The sequence below is a fragment of the Ixodes scapularis genome, unplaced genomic scaffold, assembly GCF_016920785.2.
Source record: "Ixodes scapularis isolate PalLabHiFi unplaced genomic scaffold, ASM1692078v2 PGA_scaffold0__279_contigs__length_252992795, whole genome shotgun sequence".
NCBI lineage: Eukaryota > Metazoa > Arthropoda > Arachnida > Ixodida > Ixodidae > Ixodes > Ixodes scapularis.
Window position 1 is genome coordinate 128,388,590 of NW_024609835.1, and position 27,156 is coordinate 128,415,745.

Sequence of the window (27,156 nt, forward strand, 5' to 3'; positions counted from 1 at the left end):
CAAAGAACTGGTCTTACTTGTTCTGGTCTCTAGCTGCTGGCTCGAAACAAATGGGCTCATAAAACGAGAGCTGCTCATATCTATCTTGAGCAGCCTCTCGCCCAAACACACGAGTCCGAAGAGTGCGCCGTCTGTGATACATTTCCCCACAATCTTTCCGGCTACCCTCGGAATGTCACGACAACAGTGCCCCTTTTTTGGGGGGCAGCTTTCAAGGGTGCACCTGGAAGAGTGTAAGCCACGAAAGAATTGTATTGTATCCGCCAAGTTTTGTTGCAGTTGCCGCAACCATCAAGTGTTGTTTCATTCCTATAATTGTGGGTTTTCTTAGTCTGCGGTGTTACATCTATCATGAGAAAATTCTACTGGGTGTGAAAGCCTGGACAGACAACTGAAATAAAAATGATTCTGTAGATACTTTTGGTTGTTTTCTGAAAATCAGAAGTATTTATATACTGATTGACACAAGGCATGCGTGGACAGATAAAATAATTTACCGGACTTGTGACACGGGGATGTGCTCTCTGGCACGTCGTTCCCTCGCTTGTAATGGAGGGTCAAACCGGTACGGATCGGGGACATGTATTTCCCCTTGCAGCAAACCTCCAAAGTCTGCCTCGTGGGGTAGGCTGTCGTCGTCTGAAATTTGTGCTAAAAGTAAAGCATATGGATTAATTGTTAGATTCCAAAAAAACAACCATAGAGGCCCACTGAAGAGGAACACACGCTTGCTAAGATGTAAATTTTATTTTTTAAATGGGACTAGTAAAACGCATATTCGAGGTATGTTTCAACTTTATACGTTGAGCCGCCTATTTTTTAGCGTCTCAAAATAAAGTTACTGGCCAAAAATCTGCGACTGGACATATTGACCTGAAGTTCGCAGTTAAAACTCCAGCTCCTAGTATGAAAGAACTAAAAAATAACCCAAATGGGGCATTTTCTTTGTACTTGGAATTGAGACCTAAATTTTTGATGTCCAAATCTGACCAGTAAAATACGTATTCAAGGTAAGTTGCTACTTATATGAGAGTCCATGATTTTTGCGGGTGATTTTAAAGTCAAAACTTTTGAAATGCCTCAGCATATGTCCTGTAATTCTGCATTGCTGCTTAAGGGTGCCAATGATACAATTGATCTAAAACAAATGACGTCATACAGCAACTTCATATAACGAAAGTAATATTACTTGGTAGCATACATAATGTCACTAACCACGGTCGGTTTATGCTAATGATACTTCACTCTTATCCACTGGCCCCAGAAAATTTAATGCAAATGTGTTTGTTTGCACTCTGCAGTACGTATGCACACGTTTTGTAAGATTCACACGCGATATCTTTCTGGCATGCGAGATACAAAGGGGTGGCTCTCTCGTTTACGTTTCGCAAAAACCGTGAAATTAAACCGTGAAAACTGTGAAAATAATATGAACCCAATTTTGCTGCCGCCAAAAAGTTGCGAATATGTTGACTGGAAGAAAAAGAAAGTTTCACAAATCGCATAGACCGTTGCACTAGGAAGAGCGGAGAGGGGAAAAAATACCCTCTTCCTCTCACCCCGGGGGTCGCCTGCTCCGCCGAGTGGGCTGTACCTAACATCCGACTGGCGTTCAAACTCGGTTTAAAATCGCGTCATTTTGGAAATTTCAAGCGCAGATGCGCGAATTTTAATATGCAGGTTATCGTGTAATGCTATGCTGGATAAAAATACTAACCGGGTCTAATTGCGCTATTACCTGCGTGGAAATAAAACAAAAAAGGGAAAATTGTGTCAGAGCGGCCGGTCCTCCGGCGAAAAGTAAATCCGGTTCCTGCAACTTTTTTACTACACAAAGTGGCATTCTGTAATCGTGGTGCCGCTTCGTTCAAATAACCGAAGGCTCACTTTGGTTGTGTGGCGTACCGGAGAGCTGCTTTGAAGCTAGTAGGTCCCGTACCGTGCTAAATAACGCTGTGCTGCTTTCCAAATTGTTCCGGCGGAAGCATGCACTTTCACGGAGCAGGGGTGTTGGAGTTGGTTTTGATTCTGCTGGTCTGTCGCACGTTTCGTCGACACAAACGTTTCATCAATACTCATTACGTGAATTGCAAGCTGTATGAACATTTCATCGAGCGTGTTACCTACCCAGCTTACTCGTTCACGCCGCTTTGCGGCGGCAGCCTGCAGTGGCTCATTTCTAGAAAAGTGGTCCCACATCCATTTCAGTTCAGTTACGGCAGTCGTCAAACCCCGAAGGAGAGGATTTATTTGGACAGAATGCCACAAAAGCAATGCAGCTTCTTTATTGGTCAGGATAGACTCTCTTCTGTCAGTTTTGTTATATTGTCACGGATGCTTGTTCAGTCCTATATCCCATCAATATTTACTATTCTGGAAACTTCCAGGCCATGTTTGGCGGTCATCGTATGTTCTGGTGGAGCTGCTGGGTACTTCACCCATAGCCCTTCACTCTGTGTGCACCCTGGCGGCTCCTCAGCTGAGTTGCCTGATAACGGGACACGGGTGGCGGACTATCCCGCGTCTTAAACCCTTGGCGAGCCGTGAACCAAGTCCTATCCCGAGCCCGGCAGAAAATCCGCAAGGCCGAGCGAGTACGACAAGAACGAACTTCCCAAATACACATCGAAGAACCTGAAATCCGAGCCAGTCGCTACTACCAGGAAGGACCACCGGAATTCGGTCTCCTGCCAGAAAAATCGAAACTGACTACGCCAAAATTGACAAACCTGTAGCAGCAAACCTCGTCCGCTCTCACCATTGTTTGCATGCCCGTCACATCTCACACTCCTACGCCCTTTCACGCAAGGTGTATGAAGACGTCGAGGACTGGATTGAACAATATGACCGTGTCTCCCGCCACAAGGGGTAGGCAGACAACCAGCTCCTGCAAAACCTGTACTTCTCGTGCAAGAAACTGCTAGGCACTGGTCTGAGAGCCATGCATCCTCCTTAACGTCGTGGGAAGTTTGCAAGTCCGAGCTGAAGCGCACGTTCGTCAGCCAACATTGACGAGAGAGAGCCGCATTCCTCATTTTGTCCAGAACACGGCCCCAACGTGAGCGTCACCCCCTTCGTGGAGGACGTTTGGCGCCTTATCGAGTGCCCACGCCGACCCTTATGCTACAGAAGACAATAAGCTTAGAATCCCATGTCCCTCATGTGAGGGACAACACCTTCGGCAGCCTTGTCCGCAACCCCCCGGCAACATTCGAAGGGTTCATATCACTGAGGCTCCCATCATTGAACGTGCACAGCATACCCGAGCCTGTCTCAATCAGCAACTTCCCGGCGTCTCGACACTCTAGGCGTCCAGCTGCAACTTCCACGCCAGCCTCCCAGGCATCCGCGACATCGTCCACGACGTTGTCCGGGAGGAGATCAGGAAGCTGCTTCCTGCCATTAGTTGCCCGGCTTTTATTTTGATTGCCGAGATTGTCTCGGAAGAAGTTCGAGAGGCATATTAACAGGAGGCTTTTGCGAGCGAAGCGGCATTTGACGAACCGAGGGCGACTTACACCAGAATGGCATGACGACCGCCACCGGCTGCTCCTTAGTATTCAATGCCGATTCTATAAAACACCCCAACGCCGAAGCATTCCCGACATCGGGTGTAGGTCTGCGCTGAACAAAGTACGCCGAGGAAAACGGAGGTGTTGCGAATGGCCGACCGAAAACCACTCTGCTACCACTGCATGAGGCCGACCATGTCTTCCGGAGCTGCCCGTACCAATGAATTGGCCTGCGAGGGTTCGTGCCGAACGACCGTCGACCACATCTCGAGGAGCGACGGCGGAACATTGAGGATTATCTTCGGCGGCCTTTGTCCCTGGTGCCGACATTACCCCGAAGCTCCTGATCCCCATCACCTCGACGGGAGGTAAGCACGACAAAGCAGGTGAGCGGCAATGCAATGATAGTTGATTTGGTGTCGGTTGTCGTCGAAGACAATACCTAATAATTTGCTGACACCATTTATCTGCGTCCACTCCACGAAGCATCTAATTTCCAATTTTGAGGGAGAATGCCCCTGAGTGACTTGAAGAAATAGAATGGTTGGTTGTTCTCAAAGGTGGACACCAAGCATCAACCGACTTCACTTTTCCAGAGGAGAGTTACACAAGTTGCAGTGGTCACGGGATGCAGAAGAAATCATCATTACGAAATGGAAGTGAAATGGCTTGGATAGCAAATAAACATTGTTGCCAGCCATCAAGTCAACTGTACAGCAAAAGGCACAGCCACGTAAGCAATACATGCCCGAGCTTGTTGCATTGACTCAGAAAACTACCAGGAAAATTTGCGGATTAGAAGCCAGCCCCGCAGCTTCAGTGCATCGGATGTCAGTGGTCGCACATGACGTATGATTACAAGACGGCATCAGTCAATCAAAGGTGCCACTCGTTTAAACTGAACACCGACGTGCCAGGAGCGCCATCCGATACCAAGGAGCACTGGTACTACGACTGAACGCCTGACACGAGACTGCCGCAGAAAGAACTTGTAATGGAACCATTCGCTAAGAATCAGTAATTATGTGATCAAGTGGAAATAAACATATTTGATACACTAACCATATAAACATATTTCCGCTTGCTTTCGCGCCTTCAGAGTCTAGACGCCAGGAATTGTGTTCACTGCACGCGCTGGACCTTTTAAGGACACTCGCATCTCTGACCCTTCAATATTAATTAATGGGACATACCAGACTGCCAGACTTGTTGCATGGGGCTGCACTCGTTCCACCTCTCCTGAACATGTGGTGCATCTGAAAACAAACTCCAGTGATGTGAAGATGTTATTTATTAATTTATTCCGTTTAGGGGCTTTTGTAGACATTGTAGAGAGGATACTTAAAACTACACAGATGATAATAACATCAAAGCACACTGACATTAATGAGCACAAAAAGGGGCCAAGCTACCGAAAGTGAGTGCTACACTCGTAAGAAATAACTATCGCTGTAACTTGTTAATTGCAGAAGCATAAACACCTCTTTGCATCTACTTTAATAGTATCTGTTGATGCATTGTTATAAAGCAGGACACGTCCCATATGTATGACACTATAGAGTGAATAGACCCTTTGCCAAACCGCATCAAGCAACACAACTGTCACCATTTGTTTTCGGCGTAAAGCACACGAATGGGCCCCAGTTCACGTCGAACGCTAGTGCAACATTCGAGTCCAATAGGTGCTGAGCCGAGTTCATAGTGATGGCTGACATAACATTCGTGTTGAACAAATGGCCAAAGTATAATTACTTTGGATTATACTTTGGGCTTTGAAGTATAATTAGAGTAGTAGCTACTGTAATTTGTTTCATCATAATATGGCAAACGGCAAAGGGTATACCGTCTCGGTGAGCCAATATTCACGTTGGAGAGAGTCACGTGACAACATATCATCAGAGTGCTCGTCTGCACAGATTTGTCACACACCTTCACTTCATCTCTCCGATTGGCTCGAGGGGGCTATGGCTGTTGCTCTTTTCCAAGTTACGGTGAAACGAGGTGTAGCCATCCCACACTTTTGAAAAACGTCTACTAAAGAGACTGAAAGGAATGGTAGTCAACATTTTTTAACAAGACTGCTCTTTGGGCAAGTGATGAACACAAATGTGAATCATCTTGTCCACGCAATTAGAACAAGTAAATTATTGACCCACCAATACATTGCATAGTTACGAAGGGGGAAACAGCGCCAAAAGCACGGAGAACAAAGAACGAGTAACACAGAGACCGAGCGCTGAATGACAGCGGGTTTATTTCTGGACAACCTCTTACCGGCATAAAAACACACACAGACACACATACATTGGACCATCGCCTAAGGGCACCGTGTCACAGCTCTCCAGGAACATGACTTCCTTATCGAAGAGCGCAATCGAGGGAGCACTGGCGCACTGATCCTTATACTTCGAAATGTAATATGCCTCGAATATTTCGCGAGTCACTTGCTGACTGCGCCGAGCAACAATCGTCGTCTTTTCCAAAAGAGGAAACCACCCACATCTCTCACAATGAATTGCCAAATTACCCGAAGGTGAAGATCTTATCGAAAGTACGGCGACCGCGCACGGTACAAAGTCCTTCTTGTGCTTCTTGCCAGAGCCGAGTTTTTCCGGACGACCCCTATCAACCTTAGCACGGAGACGCCTCGGCTGCGGCAAGAAGCACAAGAAGGAGTTTGTGCCGTGCGCGGTCGGCGTGAAGATCGCAGGAGCTTCATCGCTAAAAGATGCTGTGATTATGCAGTTACCTAGGGCTGTAACAAATTTCCCTAGGCCCTACGTCCGACGCATACATTTCGCTTCGATTCTCAGACATTCCAACGTTCAAACAATGCGAAGAGAATGCGAAAATTTCATGCTAAAAGCACTCCAAGTTCTATCGATCCTCGAACACATCTGGGAATACGAGCACCGGTACGGTCGATACGGCTGATGATGTCTCACAGGTGTTAATCTCCAGATGATCCAGAGCGACCTTGCGCAAAAAGGGTATAAAGTCTCATTCCTTTATATTTTCACATTATACTTGCGTCAGCGAGCACGAAGAAGCCCGAAATCGTCGGAAAGCAGCTGCACATCCCGACTGCCGCGCACCGAACAAACTCGCATCCGCCAGCTCTGGGCGGTGCCATCTTGCCGATGACGTCACGGCTCTTGTGAGGTCACGTGGCGAGTGGTCACTTTTGCGTACAATATGGCGGCAACTGGGGGGGAAGGGGGGTGCCACTTCCGAACTTCCGGTTTATCACACTAAGCTCCTCTACCTCTACGATATGTACACGTCCTCCTAAATAGGGCAACATACCGCGTGCTGGACAACGTGATGGCGGCGCACAATGTACCAACGCTGCGACGGACGTGGGGCAGCTACTGCTACAATCGATCTTCAAGTGCAGAACATCGAGCGGAAGGGATATAAGTTCGAAACAATCGCACGACAGACGGTGCGCGCAACTTTGTCATCGTCTGCTTCACATGCCAGCGAAGAAAAAAAAAAAAAAAAAAAAAAGAAAACGTAAAAAACGGTAGGCTGGAGTTATCAGACTCCCGGCCATTAGCTTCCGTGCTCGTGTTTCGGTTTCGGTTTCGAGCAGTTGAGTTTTTAATCCAATAAAATATAGGCGACTTTACAGCAAAATAATGATTAGTTAGTCTCCTGATACCCTCTTAAATTGCCTGGCAAAGAAATTAAAAAAAAAAAAAAATTGGCAGGGGTAAGTGTTCCTTTAAGGCTGAAGTTTGCGCGCGAATTTATCAACGAGAGAGGTTCGCATGTAGGGTATTCCCTGCGGCAGGTAACTCTTTCGTTGCCATGCACTTTTAAACTTGCATTGGAAGAATATAAAATCATCACCCACCTCTCCAAGATAGTAGGCATACATGCATATGCATGCTGTGAGTAAGTGACCGCTAAAAAATTATATATATCAAAAACAGCAACTTTCCGACTTGATTTTCATGGAGGAATCCCGTCGGGTATCTTTAAGAGGAAGGGTGTGAGTTATAGCAGTGAGTCCTACAGGTTCCTTACGAAGGAAACGTGTCAAACATATTTGATTTTGCTTTTTTTATGCCGTTTAGTGTTGGAAGCGCCTTGGACCGAAGAGTGTACAGTCCCCGGAGCCGTACAGAGAAGACGTAAGTTGTCCGTCTCTTAAATGTCTAGGGCGTATTTCAGCCTTGTATAACAAAAGCGCACCACAACGGCCTGCAGGCATATTTGGAAGCATGCATAGGTGTTCGAAGCGCACATGCTTCGGACATGCTTGAAGCCTGTCTCCAGATTATTCTGTCAGCGTGTCTGCAGCGAATGTCCTCTGTCTTCTGTATAATGTAAGAGCAAGGTGACCGCGGCTTTAATGAGTATACAGATGGGCTGGGACTCGCACGGCAGGGCATTTTTAGCTATGCTCCGTTTTACACCCCTTTGTCGGTACGCGGTCACCGGCTATTAGCCCTGAGAGCGAACACAAGCGTCGCTGCGGTTGCCGCGCCCTGATTGGGTGAGGTGTACCGTGACGTCAGGAGAAGGACTCCGCTCCGCGATCTCGCATCCGGCTCGTTTCTTTGCACCGGTTTTCTGGTTTGGCGTTGTGTGCTGCAAGCACTTCAAAGAGCGGGACCTTGTTCGCCCGGTGTACAAGACGCTGGGTTAGGCCGACACCGACGTGCTTCCGTACCTTCCACAAGCGTGCTTGTCACTTTGACCTTTATAATTGGGTTAAAAATCCTGAAAGCTATCGGCGAGGGCAGTTCCGCCGATGAACCTCCCTGTCGGTCCACACGACACAAGGCAATCGTGCGAGGGGTCGGTGAAGCGGCGCCGTAAGTGTTTCAGAAGCTGGAATTTTATTCCTTGCATGTTTATGATTTAGGACAATATCCCCGCTTTGCAGGCCTTTCAAATGGCACTTAAATCAAAAATCTTTGGGCAATCGGCAAATTAGCTCGCGACTCCGACTCTTCGCGTGTCACTCTGCGTGCAGTGGTTCGCAGATGTCTTAAAAGCCATCGGTACTGAAAACCTTTGAAGTGCTCGTGGAATGAGGTTGTTTTAGATCAATGTAGCTTCTTCGTAAATTAAGGATATAGTTCGTACACGTATACAGGCATGTTTTATTTTTTAGAACACGCACAATTACTGGAAATAAGTTTGTATGGTATCAGAAAAAACGGCCGAACCGCCCTCAGTTGCCTGTAAGAGATGTATTGAACTGCCCAAAATATGTGCAGCAATAGTAACGTACTTTATAATATTTATACTTTTTCCTGGCATTCTTCCTTTATTCCAGCCTTGCGTATTCGGAAAAAACACCGTTTAGTATGAGTTGCCATTTCTAATTAAAAGAGACACTGCTGCAGGTGCCCAAAAACTTCCTTAGCCTTCAAACTCTCTACAGCTGTCCTTTCTAACAACATAGGAACACAGGAGGAACAGCGAACATTCTAACGGCTGTCCAGTGGGAGATGCTGCACGAATAACATAAAATGTGGAACCTGTGAAGGGTGACAGTTTGAGTGATTAACGCTTCTGGTATTTTAGCTTCAGGACAATGATTTAGCCTAAGCTCTAAAATTTAGAGCTTAAGGGACTAATAACGGACTAGACACCTTCACCTACGTTTTTTCTACATTACTTGAGTGGTATTATAAAGAAGTCCACAGATAGCACCAGTCGAGTCCATTAAAATACTATCCGAATCCAGAGATCTAGGCCAAATGCGAGCAGTATAAACAGATATGAACAAATAGCTGTATATTCTTGAGTTCGTTCTTTCTTTATTTTATCTCTGTATTTGGGCTGTCTCACTTGTGATTCTCTCTTTATAGCGCAGACCACATTTAACTTGTTGCGCGAGCAGCATGCAGCTTTTCTTTTGCGGCGTTTCTGTTTAAAAACAGATAACAACAAAAAAATAGAAAAGAAAACACGAAATGGTATACATAACCTGCCAATTAATTCAGACCATCAGTGGCATTGACTGTGTGAGATGCGAATCTAGAGTGATGTTCCTGCAATTGTCGCCATATGTCTTCCTTTTCATCTGGGGTTCATACGTTGCCTGCCCTGTCAACCATGACTGAAATGTTGATTGAAGTTTCGCTTGCAGCTACAAGCGATACCTCACTAAAGCCACATATAAAAATTTACACTTCCTGCGAAAAACGCGCACAAAGAAAAAAGATTAAATAGAAACGGGCACGCCAAAAGCTAACTTCGTCAAAGCCTCCACAGGGCGAGCGGAACAAATCAGGGAAACATTCTGTCCTCGCCGTGACGTCAATCCGGCTCACCGTAAGGGGGTGCCACGCAAACTTCTCGGGGCTAATACCAGTCACGCGTTCACTGTGTGTGTGAAAAAAAAAAAAAAAAAAAAAAAAAAACTTTAAATACACGGAGCTTTAGTTACTCTAAAGGTCTGATCGTGGTTATATACGCAGTTGAGCATTTGACCGCAGCGCCCTCTCGTCTATAAACGTTGAGCCAGTGCATGCAAAGTTTAACGTGGTTATATACGGATTTGACCGCAGCGCCCTCTCCTGTGTAGACGTTCAGCGGCTACATGCAACGTTGGAGTGTAGCGTAGTGGTGAAGACGTAAGCAAGCGGTCCTGAGTTCCAACCGCGTGCGGGCGTACGTTTTTTTAAAAAGAAAAAGTGGGCCGATCCCGGGGGCAGTGCAATCGATGTGAGCACGGACGCCGGACAAGGCTAGACCCTAAGGAGCTTCGCCCCTCAAAGGTGTATTTACTGCTACGTTAATGCCGTCTTCACTACACGTTCCTCGAGCTCGGCGGACATTCGAGGGGAAACAACCGTCACTGTCTGGTGAGTAATTAACTAAAATTTGCTAATTAACTTTTTAATTAGTGAAATATACACATGGTTTCCATTAGAAACTTACTGAGCGTCATCGGAAAGCACTGAATCAACCCTTTTTAGGACGACTTGAAGCTCTTGGGAAACTCGGGGGCGCGCCAAAGTTACCACTCGTGAAGCCGGCACGAAGCCAGCATTGGCGGAACGCGGATGATTAGATCGTTATCGCGTTCCGCCACTGCTAGCTTTGCGTCTGCTTCATGAGTGGTAACTTTGGCGCGCCCCCGAGTTTCAAACGAGCTTCAAGTTGTTCTAAGAAGAGTTGATTTAGTGGTTTTCGATGACGCTCCCTAAGTTTCTAACTGGAGCGATATGTCTATTTTAACTAATTTAAAATCTAATTAACGAGCTTCGTTAATTACTTACCAAACTGACGGCTGTTCACCCCTCGAGTATCCGCCTAGCTCAAGAAACATATAGCGAAAACGCCATTTGTGTAACAGTAAAGACGCTTTAAAAAAATTGTTTCGAATAAACAATATTCGGTATAGTAGTTCTTTGTATGGGTGAGTATATCCCGTTATCACCTTTGTCCATTTTTTATTATCACTTTATTGATTATAATATTGACTTCAATGCGGTTCTACTTCTTTGTGTGTGTTTCATTTCTTTTTTGGAGTAAAATTTCTGTATTTTGTCCTGCTTGGTTTTCTTTATCCCCCTCACGCAATGCAGCCTCCGGACGCGCTTAAAAAAATGAAATGAAAAAAAAAAAAAAAAGCTCACGGCTATCTGTCAAATTTTGGCCTCTGATCCGTTTGCCTGCGCGACATTTTGGCGGATTCTGAGCGTTCGGCGACGCGTAAATTTGCTTTGCCTAAAAAAAAAGGAAAACAATCACGACAAATTAGTTTTCTGGAAACGCCGTATCTGCAGAAGAAGGGTACATACATAGAGTCTTCTGTTGCAGCGGTGTTAGCTGAAGTGAAGTGTATCTTAACTCTTTGAATTGCGATGTGTTTGAAAGGTGGCGAGAGGTCCTTAGACACACATTTTGTTAAGAGCTATATTTCTTAGAAGCAAGAAGACCTAATGGGTCCTCCAGAACAGTGGTTTGTTTCCGGGATTAGCTCGCCGCTACAGCAAGATAAATGAACACCGCCCCACAAATTGGGCTTGGTTTTATTTACACATTTGCAAAGTATTGCTAAACTACGACCAGTTGCGTACGAACTTGATTCTGAGTGCGGGGGCAAACCAGACCGACCCCCCCCCCCCCCCCAACACCCCCCCCCCCCCACCCCCACCAGGGCCGGGAGTGGTATCCCTTGGGCGCCACCGGTCAGTGTTTACCCCGCCCAGTGGTGCCGGTCTAAGGGGGGGGGGGCAAAACACATGCCTTGCCCCCCCCTTCTGAGAACTGTGGGGGGGGGGGTTCAGCGCCCCCTTGCCCCCCCGGCTGTTACGCCCATGACTACGACTCTAGCGTAGCCCCCTGCTGGGTCGCCACGCAACAATGTTGCTGACATTGCAGTATAATCTCGTAGTGAAACTTTATTGCACGATCTAAATAAAATATCTGAAAGGTCAGCAGCACCTGAACTGCCACCGGAACTGTAGTTTAGTGTGGAACAGTCGGAGAATGGCAGAGCACTTTGGGAGTTTCAGATTTAAACTGGAGAGGGGTTGCGCCGCTGTGTCCCCGAAAGTTGCGTCAACATGCTCAATATATTATCGGTTTTAAAGACCACGATTACCTTGAGCTTGAATTACTAGTTTGAACTACTAGCTTGGAATACTAGAAATGGCAGTGAAAATACTTCCGTAGAATGCCAGGTTCTAGCCCTCTGTGGCATTCCTATGACCCGCCTTTTCTCCTGTATCGGTTAAAGAAAACATTGCCTAAATGTTGTGGGAACCACGGTGTTCCCCGCATCCCTATCTAGGCCTAGCTCAGGCAGGCCGTGGGACGTCGCCACGTGGGGGCGCGTCCCGGATGCGAGGGCTAGAGTTCCTGTATAGGCTCCCTACGGGAGCCAGAGTTGCGCATTTGTTTTCCCCGCGCCGCCACGCCGCTATTCGCCGAGATCCATCACGTGAGGAGCAAAGCATCCGTTGGCGTGCAAGAAAGCCACCTTTACGGTCGCTCCGCCGACGTTTCTCTTGCCCCGGCGTATGTTTCCCTGCTTTCCGCCTCCTTTTCCTCCTCTCCTGTTTTCCATGCGCGGCGGCGCGCGCGGCTCCGCTATTCGCCAAATTTAGTCACGTGAGGAGCAAAGCATCCAGCTCGTGCGGGAAAGCCGGCGCTACGGCCACGCGCCGAGGCTGAATGCGCAACTCTGCTACCGTAGGTAGCATATACAGGAACTCTAGCGAGGGCGAAGCCGTATTCCCTGGTGGGCGGCTTTCCCTCGTCTTTATGGGTGATTTGCCTAAGGCACACCCCTCAGTATCATGACTTGGACGCGTCCGCCCCTCCGGGGAGCCACCTACATCCGACCCACCCTGGGCGCGTCCATTCCCGCAGGCTATATAAGACGGCCCTAATCCAACGGGCGGGACTCTCGCTGGGGGAGGCTCTGCTCGACAGAGCCTTCATATCCTTATCCGATCCTCCCCCTTCGTGATACTGTCAATGGCGGCAGCGCGGACTCCGACTGGCGATCCTGTCAAAAGAGACAGCGCCGTTATCTCCAACATTGTTGGCCTTCGGGCAAGCGTGTGACATTTGAGTCAATAAACACGTCTTTACCCGGACCCAAGGAGCGTTCTGTGTTTCTAAGTGGTACCCCCAAGGAAAAGGATCCCCACAATGTAAGGTTACTTATGCACGTGCACTCTAAAAAAAGCCCGTGCGTCTGCTTTTCCGCATAACACTCGGAGAGCCAATCACCGCAACTTGCGGAGGCAGCTCAGCGAATGACGATGCCGAAACATATGCTTAGACTAGAAACGCAGTCTGAGTTTTGACATTAAGCAATGCAAAACGTCAGGCTTGCATTGCTAAATGTCACAACTCAGACTACGCTTTTAGGCGCGAAGCTCCTTAGGGTCTAGCCTTGCCCGTCCGTCCGTCCGTCCGGTGTTCGTGTTTACACAAAAAGAAAAAAATGTTTGCGCAGTCGACAGGATTAGAACCTGTGCGGGGTGACCTCAATGGATTTGTAGTCCATCGCCTTAACCACGCGGCCACGGCTGCGGGACGAGTAGGGGGCTCTGAGATGTGGTAGTGACTCAAGAGCTGGGGTTTCTGTCATGGATGAAACGTTGCATGTAGCCGCTATACACGAGAGGGCGCTGCGGTCAAATGCGTATATAATAGCCTTAAACTTTGCATGCACTGGCTCAACGTTTGTAGACGAGAGGGCGCTGCGGTGAAATGCTCCAATGCGTATATAATCACGTTCCATACCACACGTTCTCTTGTTGACATGGACAGTTGACTTAAGCGGTGGAGATGCGTTCCCACGGCTTCTAGCGAATCCAAGCTGATCCGCTAGAAGAACCACTGGCTCTGGATTTCACCAGCCATAAAGCAGTAATAATGAAGTCGAAACACAACCCGGAACTCAGCACTACCTATAAGTCATAAAAAAAAAAAACAGCACCATCAGCACTACCTATAAACAATAAAATCAGTATCATCAGCACCACCAGAGCTTCGCCTCAATCAACCTCATTCACCACGTGGAGATGCGGTCATTTTTTGGTCTAAACATATGTTTCGGCATCGTCATTCGCTGAGTTGCCTCCGTAAGTTGCGGTGATTGGTTCTCCGAGTGTTGTGCGGAAAAGCAGACGCACGGGCTTTTTTCAGAGTGTGAGGGTAATTAAGGACAACTTTCAATATGTGAGATCGCATAACACGTGCAAGGATGCAATAACGGTTTGCCTGTTTGAGAGGTCACAATGTTGTGAAGTAGTGAGAAGAACTGTGTCCAAAGGGTTTTGAAGGAGATAATTGGAATCGTGTCACTAGGTAAATGTATGAGCCAGCTTTCAATGTCGCTAGATTTGCGGTGACCCAGAAGTTGGTTACAGGCTTTGAGCTGGTTGGTACAGATTGGTGAATGATAAACTTATATAAATGAACGAAGAAAGGAGAGAAGAGACAAAAATTGTACGCTTACGCAACCCGTAAGGTGAAACATAGGAACAGCTGAGGTGTGACCTCTGAGGTGTCATATCGGAGCAGATGGATTGAGAGAACGCTAAAGGTGAGAGTGCTTACCATGGAAGTCCGCATAGGCGTTTCGTTTTAAACCGGGTAACACACCGGGCAAAAGCTATAACGTTTTGGAACCAGTCAGGGTGTATAAAGTAGAGAGCATTTCAGCTGTCTGTGTAAGAGGGGAGCGTGTTTTTGTACGTCTCTTTGGTACATATAGTCATACATTCTAAACAAAAAGCACCCAATAAACACGGACAAGGAAGTGGCGAAGACGAATGGCACTCCGAAACAAAGGTTTATTGACACAAACACGCACTATTAACGAAGAAATAGTCTAGGTGCAGCAAGCTGGTGTATGTTGATCATGATGTTAATGCTATTAATACCATCTTTCTGGCAATTCGTTTAGAAAATAAAACTTCATTTGTCAGTTTTATGGCCGGGGCACTAACACACTTGCTTTAGCCTTGCCTTCTGATACAGAACGCATCGTAAGATTCTCATGCAGCTTTTTATGCGTATCTCCAGAGAATGTTTTTCTAACTCTGAGTCACACGGGCACCTATCCCACTGCACTGTCAACCTGCACGGCCATGCTTGTTATTTCGCCACCATGCATGACCAAGCATGTCATCCTGCTTGCTTGTTATCTTGTTATCAGTGGCCGTGGAATGTTTTGGCGGAATGCCAAAAATGGCCCGCTTCAATACGGAGCCCGATCGACGGCGCGAAGCCGCAAGGGGTCCCACTAACAACTATCGTTGTAATATCGGAGTAAAATGGCTAACTCTGCTCGGGATCACCTTTCTGTGCCAATGCAACCAAAGCTACAGATCCCAAGCATGTCAATTCGCAGAACAGCTAAATGTACTTCAATAAAAATTATTTTCTGCTCGTAACTTAACAAATTAAAAATATAAAATTCTTTTCTTTAGCTTCGCTTTTACAATGTCACTATAATATTAGTCAGGATATGCCAAAGATAGTATTTTTTTATTAGCTCCTTGGGGTGTTCTTGACTTAAGTTCGCGGCATGTTTTCTTGTTCCCTGAAGAACACACATGGCGTGTTTCTAGCGCGACCCGTCAGCATTACGGTGTTCTCTACTACGCTTAACCTTCACTTGGCAAAGAGCGAACGCTACGGCCCCGTCGAGCCGATCTGAACTACGGAGCGAAGCACGTGGCAGCTTTCTGCAGGAGCAGAGCCCTCCGATGATAGGTTATCACGTGGCTCTCTCCGAGACGCTGATTGACTCCCTTGGGCCGTACCCGTTGTCGCTCGCCAAGTCATGATGAAAAGGGAGTGTTCGCAACTCAGGCGCCGCTCGCCCTCTCGCGGACGAACGAAGACCCAGACGAGCGGGGACGGCAACGGAGGCGATGGCAGGGACTGTCGGCGTGCTTGTGAATCATCCAGTATTTATTTATTTATTTATGTACTTTACTGTTGACCTACTGGCCGTCGCCGGGATCAATTTTCGACAATTGAACGAGGCAAAACCAAGTGCGTTAAAAGAGAAATTGTTGTGGTCCCCTTCCCAACAGTGTAGCACGTTGACCTGGATGTCTCATTTCACGGGACTTTTCGTAGATCACATAAGCTATAGATTTCGGGTCCTGCAGTTGCCAGTAACAGCTGAGCCCAAGCCTCAGCGTGACGTCAAGCGCTCCTGCAAGTAGTACAAAGCACTTGCGTACGATTTACAAAAAAGTCTTTTATTTCCAGAAAATAGGAGGTAACTGCTTGCGCAACGGATATACAGCGGACATGGGTTCGCTTTTTATGCGCTGAAAGACCGTGGCAAGGAAAACGCCGGTTTGCTCAGAGCACTTATAGAAGACAGACTACCCGTAAATTCTACCAGTTAATTAGAAAGGCGAATAAAGAACTTATCGCGACATTTTTAAGCGCGTCTACGGGTCAATCGTGAGGTGTGCTTAGAACGGGCACTTTTAGCGGAGCGGTTCCCATCGACGCGAATAACGGTAAGCAGGTGTGTAATAGTATACTGAATATTTATTTTTACAGCAATAAATAAAGACCCTAAACACGCCGATGGTGTCATTACGCAATTCTTACACAGCGTTACCACAGGCTACCGTAGGCATGGCAGCGCTATAGGGCGCGCGCTGAAAATGGTGTTTCAATGGTGCAGCGCGAACTTGCGGTCGCAATGCTTCACCTTATGGTAACCTGCGGTTACGCTATTCTAAAACTTCCTATTATTAACAACGGTGCAGGATGGTCACGTGCTGCAGTGCATTGAATCCGCGACGGTGTGCTATGAACTGTGAGATTCTGATACACAGATATCAATACTGTGAACGCTGTTATGCAGAATCTTGACTGTCACCCAGTGCGGCTCGCGTTCTAGAGCACTCGCAGCCAGGCACAGCACCAACGCCACGATATTTCCGCCACACAAAAAAATATTGTTCCACACACAATGACATGACAAGTACCCCAAAACCCACTCTTTCTACACTAATCCACCAAAAGTCACAAATTCTGTAGTGTTTCCAAAGATAAAAAAGCGTGTTTTTATAACACAGATACGCTCCTGGCCTACCTCTCTAGCCTTTGAAGGCAAATTAATTAATTTCAGCACACTGATGAGCATTAACGAGGAGGTGCATGGGAAATCCCTCCCCGTCTCTTCCGCCATTTTGGAACTACTGCTCCGTCATCTGTAGGGCGGTGGAGTTGCGAATGGATGGGTGTAGCGCAAAGAGAGGCGGCCGCGACGTGGGGTGTTTGCGCGCTGGCGGTGGCGGAGTAGTAATATCCCCTATCTGAGAGATCCATTGTCGTATGCGTTGTCGAAGCCTCCCACAGCAGTTCGACGCTTGCGTTTCGCTCTTTTAGCAGCAGAAACAATTGAAAATGGGCAAAATGTTATAATAATATTATTGCACCTGAAAAGTGCGCTATTCCTCGTCGACTATTCTTCGTTTCAACCTAAGTTCAGACGTAGCCGACGCAACGAGCTGATGGGACCAATCAGAGAGTCAAAAGCGCATGCATCGTGGTGTTAATCATGTTTCTTTACGTATCCTACCACGAGCTAGAGTGGTTTAAAGCAATAAACTGGTATCCTCTTCATCAGGCAAAAGTGTCCCTCCTCCGGCTGTCGCCATGTTGTACAATTTTGACCAGTAGACACGTGACCTTACCGAATCCTGAGGTTTTTACGCAAAACTGAGCCTAGATTTGTATTGAAATCGCTGTAAAAAAACATGACAAACTATTTTTCAATACTGTTAGCCCCAGAGATCAGCGTCTCTCTCCGATGAAAATCCATGATACAACACCGCGGCTTACGGCGTCTAGCGGAGGCCTTGCGAAGCTGCCCGAGTTCTTGTCCTAAAAGTGCATTTTGGACTTAAGACAAACGAAACCTAACTTATCTCGTCTGTACTGCTATTAAAGATCAAAGGGCAGTTATTTGTGCGCGGTACTTCGTTAAAATCTAGACGTAAAACTATAAGGTCACGTGTATAGTGTTCAAAAATGTTCAACATGGCGGCGTCCGGTTAGTGGTCTATTTCAGCTGCCAGTATATCACTCTAAGCCCCTCTACCTCGTTGGTATTTTAGCATCTCTGAACCAAGCATTCCCAAAAAAATGCATAGTGACTTGCGCCTTTGACGCTGCTTGGTTGTGTGCATTGGCTCGTAGCGTCGGCAGCGTCTGACTTAAGCTGAAACGAAGTATAGCTCCGTGCGTTCTGAAAAATAAAAATACTTTTATAATAAAAAGTACTGACAGATCGTTTTTCGGTGACGCTATCACTCTGAGTGTGCTCCACAAAAAACACCCTTGATAGCCGCGGAGCAAGCCATGCAGTCCTGTTCATATTCAATTCAGGTACCGTCCCATTTATCCGAAAGAACCAGTTCTTCAAGTAGATTTCACCATAAAAAGGTAGCGCTTAGTATGCGTTGTAAGCACCTTTGTACGTGACCACCCCTTCATTCTTTCGCCATCTTGATTGCGAACCTATGAATAAATTTCAGCGCGGACGTGCCTCGCTCTTCTGTTTATGACTTGCTGGCCTTGTAAAACCGCTGCCAAATTCCGCTCTGAGTGTGCCCTGAGCAGTTTTGAAAGCGGCTGCGAAGACGCAGGTCTTGAGAGCGGAGCCGAGGACAAGTAAGGAGCTCACTTCATTACTTCCTTGTAGCCATGTTCCAATATTTTTTTTTTGTTCGGGATACTAGAAAGAACGCGATTGCCCTGTGATTGTCCTTCACATTTTATTCTCTCGATTTTAAGTATTCATTTTCAACTCGCTCGCTTCTACCAGTCGTTTCTTACTCTTGAATAGGCCCGTTGCTCTCTCTCTCTCTCTCTCTCTCTCTCTCTCAAGTTTAAGTAACGCCTTTGGCGGGCAAAATCTACTTAATATGTTTCGGTTGCGTTTCTGTTACGCGTAATTACGCTCTCTCAGATTGCTCTCGGGTGGCAGAATTTCAGTGGTTGATATAAAATCCTGAAAAATAACAAGAACGAAATAGCAGAAAGAAAGGCATTCTTATCCTTTGATAAGGCACTGAAAGCGCGAGCTGAACTTTTTAGTTTTTTATTTACATTTTTTTAGTTCTTTCATACGCTCTGTTACCGCTCGTATTCTCTTTCTCGCGTAGCGTCGAAATAGCCCAAAACATTTCCGGTACGACGTAAAACTACTGTTTTGCACAATATCAATATGCAGCACTAAATGTGCGAGTTTTCTTCGCGAAAATACTGTCTCTTACGCTGAGTGAATATTTTGTTGCTATTTCGTGAAAAAAAAAAGGTGCGTTAAAAAATGTCAACCTGAAGCTAAAAAGGCTATCCGAGAGATGGAGCCAGCGAGTTTGTTGCCAAATAAATAAGGGCAAATACGCATGCTGACACAGGCTAGTAAACGCCCCTAACTTCTGCATAGTAAACCACTGCAAGGCCACTTTATCATTTCATTTATTTTAATTTATTCAGCCCTTAAAGGCCCAATGGGCATTACATGGGGGGCAAGGAATATAAAATCGAAAATACAAAACACGGCACAAAACGAAAAAAAAAAAAAAAACATCAATTATACATTTGTACACGCTATAAAAATAGGGAAAGTCCACACAGAAACAAATGAGGTCAAAAATCACCAACCTATCGTCTATGTAAGCACTCGATAAAAAAAAAATATTAAAAGAATAAAACAAAATAAGAAATATATAATAAAATATAAAAATAAGGTAGCCAACTATGAACACAATGTAGAAATCGCCTCACGGAACAGGCCGGTGTCACTAATGTCGACTATGGTGTTGGGAAGGTCGTTCCAATCGCGGATGCCTCGCGGGACAGCGGAGTTAATAAACGCATTATTTTTACCGGTTAGGAGGTGCTTGAAACTTTTGCTATTACTGGTTCGATGGGAAGATCTGTTAGGAGGCTCAAGAAAAGGTATATTCTTATCGTGATAGTAGAGCTTATGGATGAGGCACTGAAGAGCAATTTTACGGCGGTTTTTTGAGTAGAGGGAGAGAACACTGATTTTTTAGAGTAGAAACACTTATGTTATACGAATAACTCGATGTTATAAAACGTGCCGCTCGATTTTGGACGGCTTCGATACGTTTGGTTAAGTAGACTTGATGGGGGTTCCAGATTGGTGAAGCATAATCAAGTTTTGGGCGAACGTAAGTTTCGTAGGCTAGTTTACGGAGTTGAGGATGTGCTACCTTGAGGTTACGCTTAATGTATCCGAGGGTTCGAGAAGCATTAGCAATTACGTTGTTAACGTGGGTGATTCATGAGAGGTTAGAAGTGAGGTGAACTCCCAGATATTTGTAAGAAAAAGCAACGCTAACAGGCGTGTTACCAAGAGAATAGGGGAATGAGGAAAGGTTTTTTTTTTTTTTTTCGGTATAGCACACAGTCATCTACAAACAAGCGTATGTTAGAGGACAGCGAATTAAGAAGGTCGTTAATATAGATAAGAAACAGAAGAGGCCCTAAGACGGTGCCTTGAGGGACTCCCGAAGTTACGTTAGAAATGTCAGATTGAAAATCTTCATTGACAGTAAACTGAGAACGGAGAGAGTGAAAGTTTCGAATCCACGAGAGAGTTAGAGAATCAAGATTGAGCGAGGAGAGTTTAGATATTAAACGACAATGAGGTACGCGATGAAATGCTTTAGAGAAATCAAGGAATACGGCATCGGTTTGATAGTTAGTGTTCATATTAACATGAAGGTCATGAGTGAATTCGAGCAGTTGCCTATCACACGAGAAGCCTTTTCAGAAACCATACTGATACTCATAAAAGAAATTGTTAGATTCAAGATGTGATGCAACATGAGAGAATATTATATGTTCCAACAACTTACATACAACACTAGTTAGTGATATGGGACGGTAGCTTTTCCGCTGAATGACGATCACCGCTTTTGAAGATCGGAACGACCCTCCCAATTTTCCACTCATGCGGGATGCAGCCGGTTGATAATGACTGTTGGAATAATAGACTGCATATTTCACCTGCAACTTCCTTAGTATTTTTTAATATCTTTGAATTAATTGCGACGACTCCGGCAGAGGTGGAAATTTAGCCCAAACATGCTCAATACATGCATTACATGGGAAAACTGGCCCATTCTCATCTCCTCCTCAAAAAAAAGAAAAGAAAAAAAAAAGAACCCTCCTTACTCCACCTCCAACTTCCGCTTTGCTACGGAGCCGCCGTCTTGAATTTCCCAAGCGCCTCGACGTCTCGGTCAGCTGCAGCGGGCGAGTTGCCGATCGTGTGGACTTTTCTCGTCATATTGGCCTCATTTAGAGCCCGCATCCGCATCCGACAGTCCTGAAGCCGCTCCAGATCTGTTCGTTCAACCGTGAATTCCGAAAGTGCTTTGGATAATCGTCCCTACCGAGTTGCATTATCGGTCAGTGTCTCGTGAGTGTCCGTCCACCCTTCGGCTTCACAGAGACTACAAGTCGTTTTTAACCATCACATCATACCGCCAAATTGTAATTATATTCTCCACGATTTCAAATGATCCATTACTTTTTTTTTTATATACTCTAAACGACTTATTTTTCGGGGGCTCAATAGTTCACAATTTAGGTCAAAGCTGAAGTTTTGGAATAATTCACGGGCTCTAATTTTCGCGACGCGGTAGGATCTCGATATAGATTGCAATATGTTTACATTTTACCGGAATTGTTCGCGGGACCTATTTTTCGAGAATTGTAGGTGATTCGCGAAAATTAGGTCTTTTACAGTATGTCTTTGGCGAGCTTTCGGGAGCGTTTGGCCTACGGGCGCTAAAAACATTAGGCGGCCTAGAAAGCGAGATACTTTTTTCTTTCTAATCGGGGAAGCGTTGATGTGGTCGACACTAAGCAAGCATTTTTAAGCTGACTGCAGTACTATTAACGATAAAAGTCGTTACGTGTTTCTGTGTGTGTGTATTGTACGCATGCTGTAAAAATTTGCGACACCGCGGGCCTTTTGGAACGGACTATGGGGTTACGTGGTGCCGCTACTCTTCCGAACGTAATAAATACTCTTTTTGTTATTTTATCTAAATCTGTTTTTAGAAATGCAAATTTTTTTCGTACTCTCTAATTTTCTCAGTGGTTATCTTTTCTGCTATTCGTTCACACTGGAAAAAATCTAGGTTTAATTACAATTCACGCTGCTTTTAGACTCCTCAGTCAGCGTCCAGAAGCTAGAAATCTGGTGCAGAGTTGGGAACCAGCGCTCGGTTTTATCACCTTATCGAGTGCTTACGAATTTTACTTTTATACAATTTTAAGGATGACCTGAAAGTTGTATATTTAACATTTCAATATTCCTACATATTACTATTTGAGGGGAGTCTACATCAAATCTAAGAAATAAGTCAAGCAATTGCAGGTCATTTCAGTAAAAGGAAATGAGGTAAAAATAAATTCAAATGTCATTCCGAGAACAATACAAAACAAGCGAATCCGAGATAAAAATTTCCATCAAAATGCACAAGCACAGATGACGTTAAAGAAAACAAGATTAAAGTCCTAATTTTATTTATTTCACTAAACTGCCAGCAAAGTAAAAGGCCACGCCGAGTGTATGCACTATGATAGAACACATGCCAAGTACATAACAAAATATATCACAAAATTCAAAAAGGAGATAAATGGCACAAAGGCACTCAATACACCTTCAAAATGCTTTCTTAACAATTCCCAAATGTGCAGGTAGCTTTACTGACAGGCGCTGTCACTTTTACATATCATAAAATACCTTTAAAGCCCTTGCATCTTCTAATGCTGTAACTGATATGGTACGCCTGAACACCGAATGAATTGTACAAACTGCAAGAGATTAAACAACGAGCTCCTTGATGACACGGGCTGCGGGTATCTGACCTCTCATGCATACTCAAGATAAGAATGCTAAAGAATTCATGAGCTTGTGCATTATGTCTGACACAAACTTGAAGTCATGGAGATGCCAATGAAGTGTGCGTCCTACAGGCAAAAGCTACCCCAATTCTCCAGGACCACAATGAAACCATGGGAACCACAAGAAAGATGAATCTTGAACACTTTCTCGAGGGTGCCTCTACTCCATGCAGTCCCCTTCACAGTGGACTTTCGAGACACTTTAGTTGATCTGCGACGATAAAGCAGTTAAGTCAAAAATTTTCATTGTTCTCTTCATGGTGCAACTGGCAGTCCTGTCTTTCCTCCGATATGTTTTTTTATTTCTGCATTCAATTCAGTTGTCTTTGTAGCTATTTGTTATTCATCAGTACACCAGAATGACTTGCGTTTTGATGATCTGACTGATACCAAGTGTAAACAATGTGCCTGAAAAAAAAGATTATTATATAGTCTTTTTAAGTGGCTAACAGTGAGACAATAAGCTCGGATGTAAGTAACATTGCGTAACTGTCTGTACTCTGCCAGAAAATAAACAGCAGTCAAAATTAAAGCTCATCAGCTGTTGCTGCGGCAATTTGTCCATGACAAGCTGGTGAAGCAGGGGCCTGTACGGCGCTGCTCAGACCTTGCTCGGGCTGCCTTTGGACGGCACACACTTCTAGAATTAATAAATCAACAGAGACGACAGTCGTCGTAGGTGTGCCTCGGTCGACTTGGAAGCGGTATCATTGTGCTAAACTCACCAGCAGCTGGGGTTGCCAAACCAGGCTGCTCTGGGGATGCTGGGAAAGTTAGGTTCTGTACAGCACCATTTGGAACTTGCTGGGGAGCCTCAGAAAAACACACCCGTCTAGAACCGACAAAGAGTTGTAGGTAAGCCTCAGTGGACCTGGAAACAGTATCGGTCTGCCAAACTAACCAACAGCTACGGTCACTGCGGCAGATTGCCCCAAGGGAAAGCTCCGCTCGAACCTTGCTGGGGGCCCTCGGGAGTACGCACACTCCTAGAATGGACAGAGATGGCACTAGTGATAGATGTGCCTCAGTTGACCACGAAACAGTATCGAACTGCCAAACCAAAGAGTAGCTGCGGTTGCTGCAGCAGTCTGTCCTGGGGATTTTTCAGTACTCTGGGCATTGCCTTGTGGTGTACTATTCAGATTTTGCTGGGGTGCTTTGGAGACTTTAGGGAGTCAACTAAAACAAATAAATGGAACTGCATTTTGCAAAGGAGGCATACAAAATTACCATTTTCTGTATCGAATTTGTAGTGTAAAACTGGTTCAACACGTCTTACTGATGAAGAAAAATATATGGTTTGTGACATGTTGTGGTAGGTTACTCTCTTGGTTGGAGGTAACGAAAAAATTGTTTGGGAGAACAGCTTTCCGCAATTTTGTGCTTTCTTTTGTTTTGCTTGATTAGTGTTCTGAATTGGTCTATACTGAAGTGGTCTTGTAATAGATTGAAGAGATCGGATTTTAGTCGAGAGCACATCATGCAACGCTACCTCAAACGCCCGTTTCTGCAGATCCTAGATTAACCTGCCCAAAACCTGCACGTGAAGTTTGCGCTGTCAAAGCAGCCGGCGCGAGTATGGGATTGATCTCAAATGTTTTATTAGCTTGCGTTTTTGTTTCAATAAGAGTGCGAGCGAAGGAGACCCTATGAACGCTACGAGAGCGAACGCAATTTGAGCGGGCTAAGCACACACGCTCGTCAAGTAAGAGCGTCGTCGGAGAAAGCTTGTCGCACTGGCCGCGCTGGCGCTTATATTGAAACGGAGTATAGATATATCCACGTGCTCGGGTCCCCAGCCGCGGCAGCGTTGCAAGTTATGTGTGCGAAACAAAGTATGGCACGCGAGCACGTACGCAACACTTGACGAGAGCGCGTACTCCGCACGCACCCGTAATAAAGAGCGACGCCGATGCCACAGGCACGAGCAGGAGCAGGCCGTTTTGAACGACTTAAGGCCCCTACGCACAGTTGCGTTTGAGAGCGTTTCACTTTGTTGCGACTTCGAGAACACAGGAAATCCATACTTCCTTTTTTCACCTGTCAAGCAATTCCTTGAATTGGATTCCACGCTTCATACAAAGCACAGATTTGCCGGTGACTCGCTTTCGTTTCTCGACGCAACGCAGTCAAACATTTCCAAACGCAACTGTGCAAGGGGCCCTTGCTTCCACGGCACGGGCGTCCGTGCATGCCAAGTTGGCAATGTTGTGCTCGCTATTACATCGCTCGTGCTTACGGTAGAATGGAGTTCATAGCTGGCTCTAAACAGCTGACTTTTTAGAGGCCGGTGAGCTATATACAGAGCACACACCTTGCATAACTTTGCGGCTCCCATCGGGTTAAAATCTCTTTGACCAATTCGGTGAAACAAGATCCTTCTCCAAGGTTCATTTTCCGTTCGAGGGGGCACACTGAAAAGCTCTCCGACCGACTTTTCTACAGGCGCAGCCAGAGCCTGGGCGCAGCAGCCCGTCAGCTGCGACGTCGCAACATCTTGGGAAATTCATGGCGACCGGAAGTCCAAAACCGAAAGCCAGATGTCACGTGACGACCGGCCAATAGTGTGCGCGGCGGATAGTTCAAAGAATGGCGCCACTTTTCTCAAAGTAGAGGGGCTTTAGTGTTAAGGACGCGGTCGCACCCACTGGCCGAGAGCTACAAGGCTATAGGGGTAGATTTTGAAAGCTCAGCATCGTGTCCCGTACGTAAGAACCACATTCTACAGGAGCCTGAGCTTTCAACAACCTATCGTTTATTCGAACGTAACCGATTATCTTCCTTGTCTGATATCAGTTTACATTGGTTCAAATTCAAATTGAATTGTCTTTGGGTAAATAAAAAAAAAGCTGAAGTAATTAATTCTCATATATTAAATAGGTTACGGCGACAGTTTCTTCGACCAACATGTAACTGAGCCACAAGAGCTGTTTTCTTTCAACATCTAATAAAATGGCTATAATCAGTACGAGTGATGAAAAATATATTAATATTGTAAGGAAACGATGTTACAAACTGATGGGGGTTTATTATTTACAGTGTGGTAGCTAGGTTGAGAGAAAGGCCGTTGGGAATCCAGCTAGTCGCGCGCTCTGCCCGAACGAACCTCTCCCTCCTCGTCTTCCCTCAGCCTCAGTGTTTTTCCCCAACGCACCGTAGATCTTCTCTTCGCCACAATGCCCTCTTGGTAGAGATAGCCATCTTGGCGAAGCTGGTATTAGGTGTGGTCAGTAAGGGGGCAGTAGAGTTTAAGGCGATTGACATGGGCCGTTTCACGAGAACGTCGGCGGCGATCGGCAGGTGGGGAGAGAGGCTCAATTTCGTAGTTTACAGGTGAGGTCTGACGAAGCACGCGATATGGGCCTGTGTAGTTTGATAACAGTTTCTCGGAGAGACCGGGTTGGCGTTGTGGAATCCACAAAAGGACGGGATCGCCGGTTGTGAAAGAAGTTGGGTGGGATGTATCATCGTGACGGCTTTTTTGCTGTCCTTGCAGGTGTGTCGTGCGTGCTCGTGCTAGCTGGCGGCATTGTTCAGCATGATTTCTGATTTCGGTGACTGGAAGGCATTCAGAAGGATCGGGTGAATAGGGTAACAAGCGATCTAATGTTGAAGAGACCTGCCTCCCGTAAAGAAGGAAAAATGGTGAAAATTGAGTAGTGCTTTGAACGGCGGTATTGTAGGCGAAGGTTACGAACGGAAGAACCTTGTCCCAATTACGATGATCGGGGGAAATGTACATGGCGAGCATATCGGCAAGTGTTCGGTTGAAGCGTTCGGTCATGCCGTTGGTCTGCGGATGATATGGTGATGTTGTTCGATGGATGACACTGCAAGCTCGCAAGATCTCTTGGATGATTTTAGAGAGAAACACAGTTCCGCGGTCGCTGAGGAGTTCTTTCGGGGCACCATGACGGAGAACAACCTGGTTCAAGAGAATGTTGATTACATTTTTCGCTGTGGCGGTAGGCAAAGCAGCAGTTTCAACATAACGCGTTAGGTGATCAATGGCGACGATGATCCAGCGATTTTCAGAGGAGGAGTGAGGAAGTGGGCCAAAAAGATCTATTCCGACACGGTCGAATGGTCGTTCTGGGCACGGAATGGGTTGAAGCAGGCCTTGAGATGAATATAAAGGCCGCTTACGGCGTTGGCATGGGAGGCATGATTTCAAAAACGTTTAAACGCTTCCATAAAGCCCTGGCCAGTAGTACCG

The 27,156-nt window shown here is 46.0% G+C and overlaps 1 protein-coding gene and 1 non-coding gene across 2 annotated transcripts in view; one reads left to right on the forward strand and one right to left on the reverse strand.

The window, feature by feature from the left end:
* The window catches only part of LOC8051188 (dehydrodolichyl diphosphate synthase complex subunit SPAC4D7.04c), a 115,744-nt gene that overhangs the window by 48,119 nt on the left and 40,469 nt on the right, over positions 1–27,156 (forward strand). The gene's annotated exons all lie outside the window — the stretch shown is intronic.
* Positions 13,451–13,532, reverse strand: Trnac-aca. Its single transcript has one exon. It is a non-coding gene; the product is annotated as a tRNA-Cys (tRNA).